Source organism: Triturus cristatus, chromosome 5_2 (assembly GCF_964204655.1).
Source record: "Triturus cristatus chromosome 5_2, aTriCri1.1, whole genome shotgun sequence".
In the NCBI taxonomy this organism is placed as follows: Eukaryota; Metazoa; Chordata; class Amphibia; order Caudata; family Salamandridae; genus Triturus; species Triturus cristatus.
Genome location: NC_140588.1, coordinates 146,582,227 through 146,602,212, shown reverse-complemented (window position 1 = coordinate 146,602,212; position 19,986 = coordinate 146,582,227). Strand labels below are relative to the sequence as shown.

The 19,986-nt window shown below is 42.8% G+C and overlaps 1 pseudogene; it reads left to right on the top strand.

Moving 5' to 3' along the window:
* Positions 1-12,929: 12,929 nt before the first annotated feature.
* Positions 12,930-18,476, top strand: LOC146822732 (uncharacterized; annotated as a pseudogene).
* Positions 18,477-19,986: the final 1,510 nt, after the last annotated feature.

The following is a 19,986-nucleotide window of genomic DNA, read 5'->3' as shown; positions in this document are numbered from 1 at the left end:
CTTTGACAATGGTTGTAGGTTGCTGAAGATAAATGAGCAACTATCACTGTTCTGTATATAAGGTTGAACATGTTGCGTGTTTTCACATGGGGAAGCTGTGGCCTACGGTTAGAGCAGGCAACCATCTAGTACAGCAAGCTGTGGAATGTCTTTCATAAGTCACTGCATCAATGGAAATGTCACATTAGCAATGTGAATACTTGGCAGCTATGATATTTACCACCTGCGCTACCTCACACAAATGAAACCTGCCACTAGATGAAACTCCCATCTCTCTCCAGCAGATAAATTAATCACCAGAGTTATACAAGGAACATTGTAGTATTTTTAACACCTCTGTACTGCTACAAAACTGTAAAACAAAAGTCCCATTACCGAAGAGAAGAGTATTTTTGAAGTGCAGGCCCATTTAAAACACTGCCCCTGTTACTGTGCCGGTTTGTCCCTGTGTCCAAGGACAAGGCCAGAGCCTGCAACCCACTCCCTTTACACATAACAGAGAAAGCCCCATAGCTGCCAAGGTTTCAGACTGCTATGTGTGACGTTTCATATTTTCAGTGAAATTATGAGTGACATTTCAATGACAATGAGTGACACCTTCACGAGAGTAACATTAAGCAATGAAGATGAGGGAAACACGCTGGGGTTGAATCAAAATATGCAACATAAATGAGTAGAAATGTTTTTTTTCAAGCCTGCAGGGAGCAGCGCGTGCACTTCAAACGGCGGCATATTGATGTGCTAATAATGAGATTGATATAGTGCCACTAATTAATGAATTTTGAGACTATGGAATTGCATTCTCATTTTTTTTTTTTTGTAGGCTCCTCTTGCGGGATTTGTTTTATAAAAGTGATATTGTAATGTTGGTCGGGTAACTATCATTTAGAGAGCACCTAGTGCTGGACAGAAGCTCTCTACCACTTTTTCCATGATCTACTAACCTTCATTGTTCTACAGTGCTGGCTTTTCACATAATACATAATTTCATTGCCCATCATAGAAACATTCTCACAGAGCTTACCAGTAAAAAACGTTCGCACTGCCCTGGAGTGCCAGTTTGTCATACCAGCAGCTAGTGCCATCATGGCAAGATTCCATACTTACACTCCAGTGCCAGCTTCTCACACTGTCCACCACTGAAAGCTCCTCACACTGTCCACCACTGAAAGCTCCTCACACTGTCCACCACTGAAAGCTCCTCACACTATCCACCACTGAAAGCTCCTCACACTGTCAAACATGACCCAGTATCATAGGCCAAGCAGTGCTACCTTTTCACACTGCCCACCGCTGGCCATTTCTCACACATCCAGCAGTGGCAGCATCTCTCATTACACACCAATCACTGTGCCTCAAACTGCCACAGGCGCCTGCTTAAGTAACCCTGAACTGTACTTTAAGTCTCTGATACTGCCTATTGGTGGGAGTTTTTCACCCTGATCACCAGTGCTGCTCCCTAAACCACTTTTCTGTGCAAAACTCTCAACGGACATGAGGCTCTCACTCTGCCACCCAGTGACAGTTTCTTTCTTGACCTTCTAGTCGCAATTTATCACACCTCCTGTCAGTAGCATCTTTTCACCCTGATCACCAGTGCCCCCAAGTAGCAGTATTTCACACTACTCATCTGTAGTGTACCAGCTCCACACAAGGCCTCAGCTAATCACATCATCAGTCACTGCACTCTTCTCATGCTGTCAAAAGAGCTCAGTGAGATAAAAGCTTGCTACAGACTTCTGCTTGACATGCAACCACCTCAGTCTTTCATCTTTTTGACAGCGCCTAGACATGGCGGTACATTGCAGGCACTTGAACCACCAGAGTCAGCTACTCACACGGGGCCGTCAAGTTATCTTCTCGTAGTGTCAGCTTCTTACAGAGCCCCTGGGCCATCGCATAGCACTGCCCATGAGTACATTCCATAATTATGATACACTCAGGTCGGGGATCTCACACTGCATAGCGGTGGTGCCATCTTCACACACTCCTGAACACTTCCAGCTTCCTAAAATATCCTCATTTGCCAGCTTCTCGCAAGGGAGGAGCTGCAGGTCAATTCCAGGGCAGGATCTCCTGAGTAGGAGCCTACAAAGCCCCCTTACCTTGGTCTAGCCCCAACTGAAGAAGCAGGTGCTTGTCATATGAGGTTTCATGCACCTGAACAGTACCTACGGGGTCCATTGTAAAACTCTGTGTGATGCCAAATGTGGAAAAAATATCCATCAATCTGGTTACCTGTATTTCATAATTCGTGGAGCATTACAAGCACTTCTTGTAATCATTGGTAGCTGGAGCCATAATACCTACAGTGTAACTGTAATACTGAACCCACTTGTTGCAAATTACCATGGATTTATGACCATGCCCACCAGAAACAATGTTTCTGCCACTTATCTCCCAACATGCTCTGAATGTGTTTGACAGAGAGGCAGGTAATGGCAACATCGGAGCTGGTTTTGCGATATTTTCTGGATATTTTCTAGATTTGACAATCTCTGCAGTTGAAATCTGGAAAGGGCCAACATAGAAAGCCAGATTCCTCCTGGGCCTGTCAAAAGGAGAGCAAAGTAATGATTTGAGGATTCTGTGTTTTACCAAAAATAGCCATAAACTGTTGCACGAACATTCCAAAACTCCACACCAAAGGGCTTTGGTTTTAAATTAATGGAGTTACCCAGACTAAAGGGACTTTGCTGAAGTAGGATAACACGAGTCACATTTGCTTGATCAGCTACAAACCTCTGACTTTTTGCTACAGAGTGCAAATTACACTGAGCCATAAAAGGCTGGAAACTATATAGATCTTCGGTGAACTTTTCAGGTGCGCTAAAAATGAGGGCGCATAAGGCATCGTCCATGAAGGACTCATGACTAAATTACTCCCTCCTGTATTTGGGGTGGGGTTGAACTCACGGTGAGCAGTGGGATTCAATCCTTCTCCCTTTGATGGTGGGTTGATCACCTGAGTCAATCTCTCTAGAAGAAATGCACGCTTTTGATGAGTAACTTCAAGAGCCTCTTGGATTCTACTTACTACGTGTGCCACTGCCTACAAGGCATTGGTATCGGACTCCATTTTCTGGGTATGACAATCTGTCACAAACACAGCAATTTGAGAAAGTGGATTTCGAAGCCAATCTCTATCTCGCCACTTAGAGGTCGACTCAACCCTCTTGAGGGTTGAGTCAAGGATGGTAATGAAGATTCATACAAAGGGGTGAAGGTGGTGAGTAGAAAGAGCCACACTCCTGCAGGCTGGTGTTCAGAAAACCCAGACTGGAATCCCTGGCGCATAGCTATGCGCCAGGGATTCCAGTCATGACCATACTATGAATCGTCAAAGTCTCCAACTACTGGAGGGAGAACTCAAACTACTAAAGTTTTGATACAATAGGAAATAAGTTACATATAAGGGTATCATAGTACCAGACTTACTCAGTGCAAGCAGAAGGATTGCTGTTACTACCATTCAGCATACCGTGAGGCCTGCTCTGGAGCCAAATATAAAATGCTGATGCTACACTGGGAGGGAGGAGGCTTAGACTAGGAGTCAAACTGAAAAGAGGACAACACAGCAGGTAACTACAAATAGTAAAGTAAGGAACTAGAGGACAGAAGGGACCTGACCTAGGGAGAAAACAACAACTGTGAAGGAAATGAACAAGCCAAGTGTGAAGAGTGCATGTTCCACTGACCTGTGTACCATCTAAGTTCCTCATCTTCTCCGTCCTAACGTGTCTTATGGCCGATGGTTTACATCAACCTGCTAAACTCTCGATCCACAGTATCGAACTACCATCACATTGTCAAGGTAAGCAGATGTTAAGTTAAGAATAGTAAGCCTTTATTTCTCAATACATACTTATCTATGTGATATGCTGGCGGTCAGTATCATCGATACAATATTTTGGCCGGGTGACATTAAGCCCCGTACTGTGACATATAACCCGTTGATTTGTTTAACTTTCCAACATCTCAGAGGTTATTGGCAAAGGTCTATCCATTAACGCAGGAGGAAACGATAGCTGATTAATTGGTGATTCACTTAACTTTTACAGTGTTAACTAAAGAATGTAATTTTGGCAACCCTTGTAGATGGATCCACCACGAACAACACTGTAATAAGATGCATGTGCAATGAATAGTTTTCTCCAAACATCAGCACATCAACACATTAGTTTAATCCAATTTGTCAATACTCCTCCTGTAAAACAGGTTCCTTCGACTTTAGACAAGTTTATAATATATATTAAATACATCATTGAATATTAACCGGGTGAGTGTTTATATCCACAGAATAAAATAAAGGATGTTAAAATTTAGAAAAAATATTTTTACTTGTTTTCTCCTTTTCCATTAAGTCAACCTAAGCCCACCCTCACTGAGGAGCCGGGCAAAAATGACCAATTCAAAATCCTTTAGAATACCCTCTGCAAACAAAACACTATAAAACCATTTCCGTTCGGTGTCCCTGTGGACAAATGAGAGTTCCTTACAGAGTGTATTATCCCTGTAATACACCAAACCTGTGTAGATAGTAAGACCTTCCTGGGGCAGGTACTCCAGAGACTGCCTCAACATCTTCCTTTCACTTTAGCTGGGCACTACAGTAACTCTGTCATTCAAAGGGAGCAAACAGTTACCATGCGTTTACTCATTCATGCTTTCCGCCTTCTGCCTCACATATCGGGATCTGGGGATAATCTAATATTAATGCACCCCAAATCAGCTGCAGCATGTCTTACCTGGGTTCGCTGGAATCCCTGAAGTTTTCTTGCTTTTGTAGTGGTAAAATAAAGAGACCGAGGCCGATCCATCGTCTCCCTTATATGGCCATTGCACTCGCATGGTATTCGTTCTTGCAGCAGAACACGGACGTCACTTCCGGCGCTCCCGGATTTGCGTCAGCATTGCAAGACGAGGTCACCGGCTTAATTCAGATGCCTCCGTGGTTGCCAATACCGAAAACCTCATCCAATTCGGATGAAGAGTGGTGATCCCTCAAAACTCACACAACTCACCAGTGTAGGCAGTTCCGATTCCTGCTCTGACCGGGCCTCCTCGAAGGTAATCCATGTATTTTTGGCAGAGAGAAGTGGGGAAAAAAATGGTATGCAGAGTAGAAGTGGCAGTGTCTGGAAGTGGCAATGTCTCCTCTGCATAAAGCAGCTCAACCGTGCAGTCTTCAATTTTACTAGGATTCCGTGGGCACTGGAAATTCTTGTTGCTGTGGTGGAAGGATTACTCTCGTTTTGGAGAGTGTATCGGAAAGGTCCAGGTTCATGTGGCACCAGGGCTGTGTGCACAGAGGGTCACAGGTACAGGTTCCTGTGGTGCCAGTGTCAGTGTGCACAGAGGTTCACAGGTACAGGTTCCTGTCACGCAATAGCTGTAGAGGCTCATAGGTGCACATTACTCTAGAGATATGGCTCTGTACAGCGATTCACATATACGGGTTTCTGTCAGGGCTGTGTGTACAGAGGTTCACAGGTTGTACTGCCGTGAGACTGTATAGTGGGAAATCAACAGTCTCAAACTATAAGACGACTTTCACTTCTCCCGCCACTGAACCATATGTTATTTGGGTAATAACAATCGTAGATTTTTTTCTGATAAGGCTGAGGCTGAACACTGCCCATTTTCTGGTGGCTTATCCAGTACAAGGTTCTTATTTTAAGAATTTGCAAGTGTGTCCATGTGAAGGTTCCCCTACACAAAGCAAGATGCATGTTTTGTTCTTTTGCTAATTTAATCTGCACTGAGGAGATTTACATATTGCCAGTTATAAAACAAACTAATTTAATTTTAGACAATGTAGGACTGCAATCGTGGTTTTACAATCTCTTCCGTCGCACCATCTGTTTCGCAGTAGCATGTTTTATACAAAGTGCTATACATCAGAGGGTAACCTTACACTGCTGAATTATTTTGGAATTAAATATTTTTAACTTTGGAATGTTTTTAGCTATTTCATTTTAAGTTTTTGAAGACCTCTCTTCAAGAGACAGGCTAGTCTCACTGTAACACCTCTACAATTATGGTCACAACACCACTCAGAAGTGTGCTGCTAAAACGTTATGTTTCATCAACTTGAGCCCATGCGCTGAACTGAAAAAACCAACATGAACTGGACCAAGCACTCTGCTGCCAGCGGTTGTTTGTTACTACACCCTTTGTCCTATACTGCCTGCTAATCCATCGCCTCCGCTACATTACCTAAAAATCTCATTCCCCGACATCCTGCTAATTTGCTTCATTTTATTTACCCCACAATATTTGTTAAGTAACAGTTCCATTTAAGCTATATCATGAATTACATCTGTCTATATAATGTCAGGCAATGTACAGGTGAACTACCCTGCCAGCAGGAGGTATAGGGCACTGTGCCAATATACCGAATAACCGTGACTTTAGTAGTATTGTGGACCCCACTCCGGATAGGTCTCACCTGCGTTTACGAGACTCCCTGTTTGTCAGACAGGCCCAGAAGTTTGTTTGCTGGCCGCTCCAGCGAGGACATGTCGACTCATGGAGGCGCACCCACCAGATGACCAGGGATCCCTTTTTCTTTTTGGGTATACACGAGTTGCATGTCCACCTCCACACATTCCTTTGTACCCAGTGCAGGATGTTGAAAATCTGGCTAGGATGCTTTTCAATCACAACCTGGTCTTGCCCCATATCAAACGCTACATCGGAGTGCCATTTTTCTAGAACCGCTGGCCCTCTTGATTATTACCCTTGAGGAAGCTGAGTTGTTGGGCGGTGATATTACGCTTTTAGAGATCAAGACATGGCTTGGCAGTTCAGGCTGGACTGTTCCCATGAGGCACAGGGTCAGACTGATGTGCATATGGCCATGTCTGAACTGGGGTGGCAGAGTGGGCTAAAGAACGGTGATGGATTAAACCCAGATCAGTTGACTGGGGATGAGTGCTTGCAATGTTCAACACTCCGTCCATCATTTCCTTTGGTTTTTACTTTGTTCGCCATAAGTTGGCAGGGTATGCTCAGACGTGAGTCCCTTGCTCACTTTGCCACTGGATTCAAGCAAGCCTGGCTGAAGACGGCTGAAATGCCAGAAACTGGTCCTAGGAAGCTTGTTTCCAGTCCAGGGAAGACATGACTTGGCAGTTCAGGCTGGGCTGTTCCCATGAGGCACAGGGTCAGACTGATTTGCATATGGCCATGTCTGAACTGGGGTGGCAGAGTGGGCTAAAGAACGGTGATGGATTAAACCCAGATCAGTTGACTGGGGGTGAGTGCTTGCAATGTTCAACACTGCGTCCATCATTTCCTTTGGTTTTTACTTTGTTTGCCATAAGTTGGCAGGGTATGCTCAGACGTGAGTCCCTTGCTCACTTTGCCACTGGATTCAAGCAAGCCTGGCTGAAGACGGCTGAAATGCCAGAAACCGGTCCTAGGAAGCTTGTTTCCAGTCCAGGGAAGACATGGCTTGGCAGTTCAGGCTGGACTGTTCCCATGAGGCACAGGGTCAGACTGATTTGCATATGGCCATGTCTGAACTGGGGTGGCAGAGTGGGCTAAAGAACGGTGGTGGATTAAACCCAGATTAGTTGACTGGGGGTGAGTGCTTGCAATGTTCAACACTCCGTCCATCATTTCCTTTGGTTTTTACTTTGTTCGCCATAAGTTGGCAGGGTATGCTCAGACGTGAGTCCCTTGCTCACTTTGCCACTGGATTCAAGCAAGCCTGGCTGAAGACGGCTGAAATGCCAGACACCGGTCCTAGGAAGCTTGTTTACAGTCCAGGGAAGACATGGCTTGGCAGTTCAGGCTGGACTGTTCCCATGAGACACAGGGTCAGACTGATTTGCATATGGCCATGTCTGAACTGGGGTGGCAGAGTGGGCTAAAGAACGGTGATGGATTAAACCCAGATCAGTTGACTGGGGGTGAGTGCTTGCAATGTTCAACACTCCGTCCATCATTTCCTTTGGTTTTTACTTTGTTCGCCATAAGTTGGCAGGGTATGCTCAGACGTGAGTACCTTGCTCACTTTGCCACTGGATTCAAGCAAGCCTGGCTGAAGACGGCTGAAATGCCAGAAACCGGTCCTAGGAAGCTTGTTTCCAGTCCAGGGAAGACATGGCTTGGCAGTTCAGGCTGGACTGTTCCCATGAGGCACAGGGTCACCCTGATTTGCATATGGCCATGTCTGAACTGTGGTGGCAGAGTGGGCTAAAGAACGGTGATGGATTAAACCAAGATCAGTTGACTGGGGGTGAGTGCTTGCAATGTTCAACACTCCGTCCATCATTTCCTTTGGTTTTTACTTTGTTCGCCATAAGTTGGCAGGGTATGCTCAGACGTGAGTCCCTTGCTCACTTTGCCACTGGATTCAAGCAAGCCTGGCTGAAGACGGCTGAAATGCCAGAAACCGGTCCTAGAAAGCTTGTTTTCAGTCCAGGGAAGACATGGCTTGGCAGTTCAGGCTGGACTGTTTCCATGAGGCACAGGGTCAGACTGATTTGCATATGGCCATGTCTGAACTGGAGTGGCAGAGTGGGCTAAAGAACGGTGATGGATTAAACCCAGATCAGTTGACTGGGGGTGAGTGCTTGCAATGTTCAACACTTCGTCCATCATTTCTTTTGGTTTTTACTTTGTTCGCCATAAGTTGGCAGGGTATGCTCAGACGTAAGTCCCTTGCTCACTTTGCCACTGGATTCAAGCAAGCCTGGATGAAGACGGCTGAAATGCCAAACACCGGTCCTAGGAAGCTTGTTTCCAATCCAGGGAAGACATGGCTTGGCAGTTCAGGCTGGACTGTTCCCATGAGGCACAGGGTCAGACTGATTTGCATATGGCCATGTCTGAACTGGGGTGGCAGAGTGGGCTAAAGAACGGTGATGGATTAAACCCAGATCAGTTGACTGGGGGTGAGTGCTTGCAATGTTCAACACTCCGTCCATCATTTCCTTTGGTTTTTACTTTGTTCGCCATAAGTTAGCAGGGTATTCTCAGACGTGAGTCCCTTGCTCACTTTGCCACTGGATTCAAGCAAGTCTGGCTGAAGACAGCTGAAATGCCAGAAACCGGTCCTAGGAAGCTTGTTTCCAGTCCAGGGAAGACATGGCTTGGCAGTTCAGGCTGGACTGTTCTCATGAGGCACAGGGTCAGACTGATTTGCATATGGCCATGTCTGAACTGGGGTGGCAGAGTGGGCTAAAGAACGGTGATGGATTAAACCCAGATCAGTTGACTGGGGGCGAGTGCTTGCAATGTTCAACACTCCGTCCATCATTTCCTTTGGTTTTTACTTTGTTTGCCATAAGTTGGTAGGGTATGCTCAGACGTGAGTCCCTTGCTCACTTTGCCACTGGATTCAAGCAAGCCTGGCTGAAGACGGCTGAAATGCCAGAAACCGGTCCTAGGAAGCTTGTTTCCAGTCCAGGGAAGACATGGCTTGGCAGTTCAGGCTGGACAGTTCCCATGAGGCACAGGGTCAGGCTGATTTGCATATGGCCATGTCTGAACTGGGGTGGCAGAGTGGGATAAAGAACGGTGATGGATTAAACCCAGATCAGTTGACTGGGGGTGAGTGCTTGCAATGTTCAACACTCCGTCCATCATTTCCTTTGGTTTTTACTTTGTTCGCCATAAGTTGGCAGGGTATGCTCAGACGTGAGTCCCTTGCTCACTTTGCCACTGGATTCAAGCAAGCCTGGCTGAAGATGGCTGAAATGCCAGAAACTGGTCCTAGGAAGCTTGTTTCCAGTCCAGGGAAGACATGGCTTGGCAGTTCAGGCTGGACTGTTCCCATGAGGCACAGGGTCAGACTGATTTGCATATGGCCATGTCTGAACTGGGGTGGCAGAGTGGGCTAAAGAACGGTGATGGATTAAACCCAGATCAGTTAACTGGGGGTGAGTGCTTGCAATGTTCAACACTCCGTTCATCATTTCCTTTGATTTTTACTTAGGATGCTTTTCAATCACAACCTGGTCTTGCCCCATATCAAACGCTACATCGGAGTGCCACTTTTCTAGAACCGCTGGCCCTCTTGATTATTACCTTTGAGGAAGCTGAGTTGTTGGGCGGTGATATTACGCTTTTAGAGATCAAAGCTATGGTAAAGAATACAGCCCGTGGAAAGGTGCTTGCCTGATTCGCGGGCCAGCAGTATTGCCATTCGTTCCCATGCCCTGGGAGTTATTTCACCTGCTTCTGAATCCCAAGTGGTTTCAGTGATTTTCCTAGAGAGCTCATGGGAATGAGGCATTGTTGGATTCACTGTTTGTAGAAAAAACCTGCACGGCTCGAATACTCCCTATATACCGCCGCAGTGCCTGGAACTAATACCCCACAGTGGCGATTGGTGCGGGCTGATGGAGTGGGTGGCCCCTGGTATTTCTCCTGTGGGCAGTCTGTTTCGTGCAGGGGTGCTGCTCCAATTAGCAGACCTGCGGCTGGAGTATGAGCTGCCGGGGGTCAGTCCTTATTGCATAGGGCTGTGGTAGCAGTGATTAAGAAATATCGGAGCTGTCATCTTATTTGCACATCTGCAGGCACTCATAGAGCGATCACGTGCTTCTATCGGGCACTCAGAGCGGATATCGGTGCTCCCCTGACTGGGTTCAGGTAGAAATGGGACGAAGATCTAGGGGTCCTATCCAGGAGGCAGACTGGTCAAAAATTCTGAAACAAGTTCCAAACGTGTCTGGGAATGCCCAGTTTAAAATAACTAACTTTTATTTCCTTTACTGGGCTTATGGCAGGGTGAACAGGTTTTACCGTACAGCCAGAGCGGACTCTTATGTGATGTATTCCTCGCAAACACACATACCCTCAGTACATGCACTGACCATACATGTACTACACAGTACTGCTCTATACCTGTCCTGTACCCTTCCCAAGCACACATACGTCTAGTGCAGTCACTACTCCTGCACTGCGCAGCACTCACCATCTACCCGAGGTAGGCTAAGTGTGAGTTACACACAGAGTAACAGAACTTTCAAAAAGGTGAGTGACTCTGCAGGCCTCACTCCTAGTGACACAGGTTAAAAAAGCCTGTTTACTTGTACTCAGCACTACACGGTATGCTGCTACCCCTGCCACCACACTTGTGCTGCTTAACTTTTCTTGAAGGCGGTAGCCTTCCACAACTATGAGAGTAGCGCTTCAAGCACCTCTCCTGATCCAAGCACCTCTCCTGATCCAACAAGACTGCAATCCATGAGACAGATCTATGTCATTGCGCACAACCATACAGTGGCAGCTGGTGACATTTGAAACTGGTGGGGGGGGGGGGTAAAATGATTGGCATACTGCACTGAGCGTTGCAAGCGAGCCTGAACAACAGTTCCTTTACTTTTTCTCTCCTAGCATCCTCTTTCTATGCTACTTTTCTTTATTTGTTTCCGACTTTCTCCTTATTTACATACGTGCTTCGTTTACTTTCTCTGTTGCTCTCATTCAGATATTTTTTTTTCTGTCTTGCGTTCTTTCTTGCTCTTTTTCTTTCTTCCCTCCTTTCTTGACATCACACCTGTCCCATCTCTTTCTCTCGCACCATCCGGGAAAAAAAGAACCACGTTGTCCGAAAGAACACATTAGTCAGAACAGTGCGCACACATCCAAAACAGGTCAGATGACCTCAGCCAGCTCCCAGCATCACTGCACTCTTCATAAAACAATATGCCTCCCAAGAGAACAAATAACATGCTTAACAAGCAACCACCCAACATCACACAATGAGACTGATTAAAAGTTGTACTGTGGACTCCAGCAAGACGCCCTAGCCCTCGAACACGTACATTATGTTGAGCAATACACAGACCAAACTTCAGCAGGCACATACCTTAGTTGTCAAAGATCTCTGGCAGCACGAATATTACTATAAGCATCAAAGTATGCACATAACGGTGTTCTCCCAGGTATGAGCTTCAACCAATATTGCTGGGGCAAGTATCAACACCCAGACAGCCCCAACAGACAGCAACACAACTGACCCTCCGCAATCGACTACAACGCATCCAAAACGCCGCGGCATGACTGATCCTCGATGTACCACGACACGGCCATAGCACCCCCCACCTAAGACCCCTGCACTGGCTCCCCGTCAACAAGAGGATATCCTTCAAGCTCCTCATCCACGCACACAAGGCACTCCATAAGACCGGCCCAGCCTACCTCAACAGACGGCTCTCCTTCTACACCCCCAACCGCCAGCTACGCTCCGCCGACCTCCCACTCGCCACCGTCCCACGCATCCGAAAACAACCACCGGTGGGAGATCCTTCTCCCACCTCGCCGCCAAGTTATGGAACACCCTCCCACTGAGCCTACGACAGACCCAAGACCTGCTGACTTTCAGGAGGACACTGAAGAACTGGCTGTTCCATCAGTAGCGCCCCCCGCGCCTTGAGACCCTTTGCGGGTATGTAGTGCGCTTAACAAATTACTGATTAATTGATTGTCCTTTATTTACATTACACCCTGCTCCGAAGGGTTGCCTGCAGTGACATATGAGATAAAAGGGGATTTTGAGGCTTGGTAAGTAGCTTTAAATGCCAAGTCGAAGTGGCAATAAACTGCACACACGGGCTCTACAATGGCAGACCTGAGCCAGGTTTGAAAGGCTACTTATATTGGCGTGATCAGTGCTAGAAGCTCACAGATTACGTTGCAAGTACAAGGCCTGGGTATATGATATACCACTTTACAAGGGACATATCAGTAATTCATGACAAATGTAAATCTTGAAAACGCCGCTACAAGAGCATTGTATGTTTGGCAGGTGTAAATACCTTTTAGCGGCCTTCCATTAGCCAGGAAAATACTGAACTGAGATGTTTGGCATCATAAAATAATACAAAGTGAGGGAGTCAAAGTATTGTCTGTGCGATAAAGAACCACAGCTCAATTTCCATATTTAAAGACTATTGGAAGCAGAAACAATGATGCCAGTGAATAAAGGAGGACAACTTGGGAAAGAAAAGAAACGTGGGCCATACAAAAAATGGTTATTAGAGGTAAGCGCACATTATAAAACATTACACCAAATCTTTTCAGAGGACACTTCAATCTACACAACAGATTTACTCAACAACGGTCAGTAACCTCAGGAGACACTCTCTTCTATAATGACAAGTTTTATTAAAGTCTGCTTTCTACACCAGTTACTTTCAACTAAGATGCACTTAACAGTGCTACAGATGGCTCTTCTTTCTTTTTGAGGCAAGAGTGTGAAACAGGCTTCCTTGCAAAGAGTATGATCTGCTCTGCATGAGTTTCGTTTTACCCTGCTGTTTTCTTTCTTGTGATAGTTTAGCTAGGCAGGCCATTAATAGAAGGAACATGTAAATAATTACATTATTAGCTATGTACTTAATGTATTACTGTAATCATCTTCTAATACATGTTTTGTGGAGACAAAGCATTGCGTTGTGGAATTAAATGATGCAGCAAGTTTAACGTGATCACAAAGTTAATATCAACAGACAGAGGGTTGAGGCTTATAGCACTCCACACCTGACAATACAATATGTGAGCAATAAAACAGTGCAAACAACCATGGAGTACATCCTTATATACTCATATACCAGGAAATGGACATTTCCTAATCTGACACAAACACAGTAGGTTCAGCACTGAGCAATGTATCAAGGTAATCAAAACAGTCTCTGTGTGCACATTGAAAACTTCCCAGGCCTCAGTAGTTTCTTTTTGTTCAAAGTCGTTCTTTATTTAATTTCTTGTTAAAATTCAATGACCATAGCAGACGCATTTTGTCAAGCTCAGGGACTTCTTCAGGGCTCCACAATATATCCTAGAACTTTCACTGTTGACATTCAATCATCAGTCTGTAAAAAGTCAGTTGTTCAGACAATTTATGAAGTACTCCTTTCCATCTTACCGGCTCGGTAACCGGCAGCGTGTACGTGCATCTGTTTCTCAGTTTGGAGTGATCACAAAGTTATAATGTCCACTTTTGAGAATAAATTATTAACATAATAAGTCACCAAACCAGCTTCTCTGATTTGCATGAAGCCAAATCAATACCACCACACTCAATCAACTGGAGATTATTGTGCCGAAACAGTATTTGTTCATTCTCATGTTCCATCCTAATAGCCATGCATATATGGTGAATGCACACAAGACACAAACTAATGAATGCTGTAGGTACAAGAATTGCTCAACAACTGGGGGACTTTTAGAAGTCACAAAAAGACCTTCAATTCAATTATAAACTTTATTCGATATGTAAAAACAATATCACAAAAGTACACATATATTAAAAGAAGTAAAATTGAATAATAAGATGCCGCGAAGGCACGTAAAAACGTTAAAAACGTATTCAAAAAAATACAGTAGGCATAATTACAATGATTTAACAGCCATCATGCAGTCATTTAAGTAAGAAATACACAACAAGCGTTGAATCTTATGTCATCTAAGGTTGCATTGAAGCCCTCACTCTCACGATCACTTTTGAGTAAGAGGAAACAACAGCAATGGCTAAGGGACTGTCCAATGTTTTTAATTTATAATAGGCCGCTCTACAAGATTGTAGTCCCCATGATTTAAGTAAGGGTTTCAAATAGGTTGCCCTCGGCAATTGATAGAACCTACAAAACAAAATGCAGTGGATGTTAGATTGTGTTGACAGATCATCGCAAGGGCATTTCTCCAGGTTGCTGGACCAACAATTTTGATTAGGGAAAGTCAATAGTCTGAAGAAAGTATCAGTACGAAAACGAGTTACGAGCATACGGATAAAAGGAGATGGTATTAAGAGTAGATACTGCCGGGTCCCTTGTGTTATGGTAGAATGTTGGTAGTCAACTACCGTGCTCTTATGTTTTTCAGATAACCAGCGTTGGCTAGTCAGATGGCTTAAGACTAGTCGTTTTAGTGTAACTCTAGGTATTTTATTCAGAGTTGAAGGATCAGAAAAAAATTCAGGATGCCCTAGGTCAGATGACAGGTTTCTTACATATTTCAGTCACTTGATGTTGTCAGCCTCATTCAGGCTAAGGCAATCTATGATGATTTCCCTGTTTAGATTGGTCTCTTGGTTGGTCCAGCCTTTATGCCATAGGATAATGGGGGAAGAATTTATGGTGTCCGTGATATGTGTAAGACCGAGTTCATTATGTACCACGTATGTAGATGTACCCCGTGGGACAGCCAGGAGGTAGCATAAAAAAGAGTTCTCAGAGCGTTGAATATGGTCAACGTGCTCAATTCCCCAAATCCCAGATCCGTAAGTGCCAGTCGAAATGCATTTGGCCTTGTAGATCTGTAATAAGGGGTTAATCGGACGTCCCTCTAACTTTTTTGAGAAGTTAGTCAACGCACCTATAGCTTTAGAGAACGTTTGGAGTGATCACAAAGTTATAATGTCCACTTTTGAGAATAAATTATTAACATAATAAGTCACCAAACCAGCTTCTCTGATTTGCATGAAGCCAAATCAATACCACCACACTCAATCAACTGGAGATTATTGTGCCGAAACAATATTTGTTCATTCTCATGTTCCATCCTAATAGCCATGCATATATGGTGAATGCACACAAGACACAAAACTAATGAATGCTGTAGGTACAAGAATTGCTCAACAACTGGGGGACTTTTAGAAGTCACAAAAAAACCTGTTCTAAACATGACCAAGTGCAGAATTGAATTAATCGGTCCTTTTATGCATGAGTAGACAGAATATTTAATTGAAGAAACAGATGACAACATTATACAATATGCAGCACCGAAGAAAGTAAAAGAAGGATCCTTGCAGACTTCAAGCACAGCAGATGACATCATCCCCAAAGGTACAGTATGAAATTATTAACTCCTTTTTATACTGCTTGCATTAACAATTTGATGTATGAAAGTATATAGTTTGAAAGCACATCACTTGCAAAAATGAAGGTCCTAATCAACCCACATTGAGTTTCTGCCACAGAAAAATTAATTGGTTACTGACGTATAATACATTTACAATCTAATTACAACATATTTTGCTTACTAAATGTACAATGTCATACTTTCTTTTGTTATAGTTCTTCATACATCACCTTCTGCAGAGCAATGTACATTGCATTCAGACAACTGTACAGTAATACCAGATTATACGCCACCAGTAGATGACACAGATGAAGATCCAATTGACGCTGTTTGGGCAACGCTTTGTAGCAGCTTAAAAGGTGAAATGGATCCTCTGCTTAAAGATGATTTAATTAATGACTCGGATTCTGATTTGGAACAACTTTTGGAACAACTTTTGGATCAAGTTGGATATACCATTCAAAATGAGTACGAAGAAATTCAAATTTGTTCTGATCAAACTAATACGACAGATGAATCATCACCTATTTTTGAGGGCTCCAACAAATGCTTAGGGGTGGTCATACTATTGCTTTGTTGCTTTATTATTTGTTTTCGCTTGAGTGATGAGGCAGCTGGCTATATGCTGAATCTCATCTATTTGCTCTTGCCACGTGATAATAGAATGTTCAAAACTATGTATCACCTGCACAAATATATCAAAAAAATTGTGCCACTTGCTATACACATGTTGATAAAAACCCTCAGACCTGTCCTAACCAACACTATATGAAAGATTTGATTCAAAGTGACTCAGTGCCTTATTTCATTCAGCGCAGCCTAATTGAACAGTTAGACTATGTTTAGGCGAAAACATTTTACAGAAAAGGTGAGGAAACATCGATTTGATCACTATATGGAGAATGAGAAACAAACTATGAAAGATGTATATGATGGGGAAATGTATTTGGATTTATTCAAGAGTGGATTCCTGAAAAACCCTAACAGCCTTTCATTTGCAATGAACACAGATGGTGTTCCTGTATTTAAAAGTTCCAAATTATCAATGTGGCCATTGTACTTAATGGTAAACGAGCTGCCTGAATCTCAAAGAAAACTGCGTGAAAATATATTACTATATGGTATTTGGGTTTCCGCAAAAAAGCAAATAATGTGGTCTTTCTTAAAGCCATTATATATTGAACTTACACAGCTGGAAAGTGGAGTGTCATTTAAAGATCACAACAATTGTAGTTTTACTTGCCACGCTACCCTTCTGACAATCACATGTGATTTACCAGCTCGTTGTCTTGTTTCAAACAACACCCAGTTTAATGGGAAGTTTGGGTGCTGGCATTATCTACAAGAGGGTGAAGTCACTGTGTCAGGAAAAGGGCACTGTAGAGTATTTCCTTACAATGCTGAAAACCCAAAAGGCCCACCAAGGACACTCGATAGTACTAAATCAGATGTAAACAGTGCAATAGCAAATATCGAGAGTGGACTTTCTGATTACAGTGTAAGAGGGATCCAAGGTCCCATGTGGTTCATGTTTTTGAAACATTTTTGTGTAAACAGAGGATTTGTGATTGATTACATGCATGGTGTATGTAGTGACACTATGCAATTGATGATGACCATCTGGTTCACTGAAGAATATAAGCATCATTCATACTCTTTTTATGAAAAAGTCAAAGTAGTTAATGGCTATTTGAAACAGATAAAACCCACACTGGATGTTAGTAGAGTTCCATGGTCTGTTGATGAACTACCATATTGAAAGGCCTCAGTTTCAAAACTTTATTTTATTTTATAGTATGCCGGTGTTAAAAAATGTTTTAGATAGATCACGCTATTTACACTTTTGTGTACTTATGAAAGCAATTCATAAGCTATTAAATGATGACATTAGTCAGAAAGATTTACATATAGCAGAATAGTGTTTACTTTTGTTTGTGCAACTGTTTACGGATTTATATGAAAAACGATTTTTGACAATGAATGTTCATCAATTGGTCCACTTAGTAGACCGTGTAAGAGCAGCAGGGCCTCTGTTTACTGCTAATTGTTTTGTTTTTGAAGATCTTAATGGTTTCCTTTTAAATCATGTGCATGGTACAGTAGGTATAGAAACACAAATTCTAGATGCAGTAAATATGATGCAAGTAATACCTGTGTTAATGGAAAATCATTTGCCTCCTGATAGTGTTGAGGCACAATTTTACCAGAGTATGATGTGTTCATATAAGATAAACAGACGATAATTAAAAATTGAAAATTGCATTTACAGTGTTGGTTCTATATACCCTTACAGTTTAACAGAGAATGAATATATAGCAGTAACTTAGATTACTCATATTTTAAGCTCTGATGTAGTAGCCTACAACAAAATATTTTTAGAACAAAGCAATATTCTTGTTTACAGCTCAAATTACACTCGCATTCAGAGGTGAGACCAAAGTGTAATAAAATATGTAACGGAATCTGGAGTGTTTGCCTATGGCAGGGTGACTAGATTCATTCAGTGTAAGCAGATAGACGTGTCTGTTAACCTAGCACTCATGGTTCCACTTAAGTGTGAATCCTATGACATCAGGGAACCAGTTCATCTGGTTGTAGTAGATAACAACATCACAGCTATCAGGATATCAATGATAAAATGTGCCTTTTTTTAGATTGAGGTAGAAAATGAATCATTTGTAAGTGAAATGCCAAATCGATTTGAAATAGATTAAGGCAAATCATGCTAGAAGGTTCTCCTACATGCATGTCTCTTTTTATAGTGAATTTGATTAGAAATCATCGTGATAAGCATTCTTAACCTGTGCTCAAAGGACAGCAAGGTGTCCGCGACCCCTACGCAGGGGTCCTAGACTGCTCATTAAACATAGTAATGTTGGCCAAATAATAAAGTGTATATCAATATAGAAGCAAAATGTACAACTGAACATTCAAAACTTTATTTATAAATGTGCAGCAATATGAAATTGGAGGCTAAAAATTCATTTGGTATCCTCAAATTTATTTTTGAGAGCAGAGCAAGTACATCAAATACAATACAGAATGGCCAATGGGTGGTCTCAATTGATTTTAGAAAACTTCAACCTTCCCATTACTAGATAAATGTTGTGTTTGTTTTTGCATTTGTTTGTGAATGCAATGAAATATTTCATAATTTGTGTATTTGTTTGCTGGGTGCTTGTTTCCCTCATTTGGTGTATTGTTTTGCGGTGGAAATCATCAGATATCAGATGGCTAGATAAAGATTCAGCTGCATAATGTGCCTCCAGTGATTGCATAATGTGTAGCATTTATTTTTGTTACGTTATTTAGTTTATTCTGCCACATATTTTCATTCTTAATTGTCCCTTAACTTCAGTGACCATGCATACAATGGCTAATGTTCATCTTTGTTAATGCTAGGCATTGATCTTTTTACAGTGGATGCTTATTTTACCTGGTTTGTACAAAAAGAAAGTGACAAAAATAAATGTTTTAAAAAAATAACCTCTAACTTGTACATAGTTTGCTAAAGCACATTGTATGCTCAGTTGTGTATAATAGAAAACTTGTATGTCATTTTGCGTTTATCTGCAATCATCCAACAGTTTACATTTTTCTGGAAACCTGAAACCAAGTGGTGGACGTGCTCTTTAAATAGACAAGCAATTCCTGTTAAGATCACCAGAAGCAAAAACATCTTATTGAAAACACAATAGTACCTTTGAAGTAATCCGATACTTATTTTCAAATCATCCCAAAGTCATCAGGAACAATGTCAGTTTGTAAAGTTATCTGAGAGTCTTTTTCAAGTCATCCTTAAATCATCATGAATAATGACACCTACTAAAGTCATCAGATACTCATTTTCAAGTCATCCTCAAATCATCAGGCTGCGCTTTTCAGCTTTGCTGATGACTTCAAGAGCTTGATGATGTCTGATGTGAAAATGACATCTAATGTAGTTGCATGATCATCTGAGGACTCTAGGATGGCTTCTAAAGTAATCCTGTTTGACCTGGGCAGGTAACATGCAGACAGAGACTTCTTTATGTTAGTAGCGATTACAGGGAGCGATTTACAGGGAGCGATTAACAGTCAAAAGAACTGCATTACATATTAGATTCAGAGTTTGGTGCTGACCCAATGCAAGTACTCTTCAACTATACCGCCCACCTGCATAGA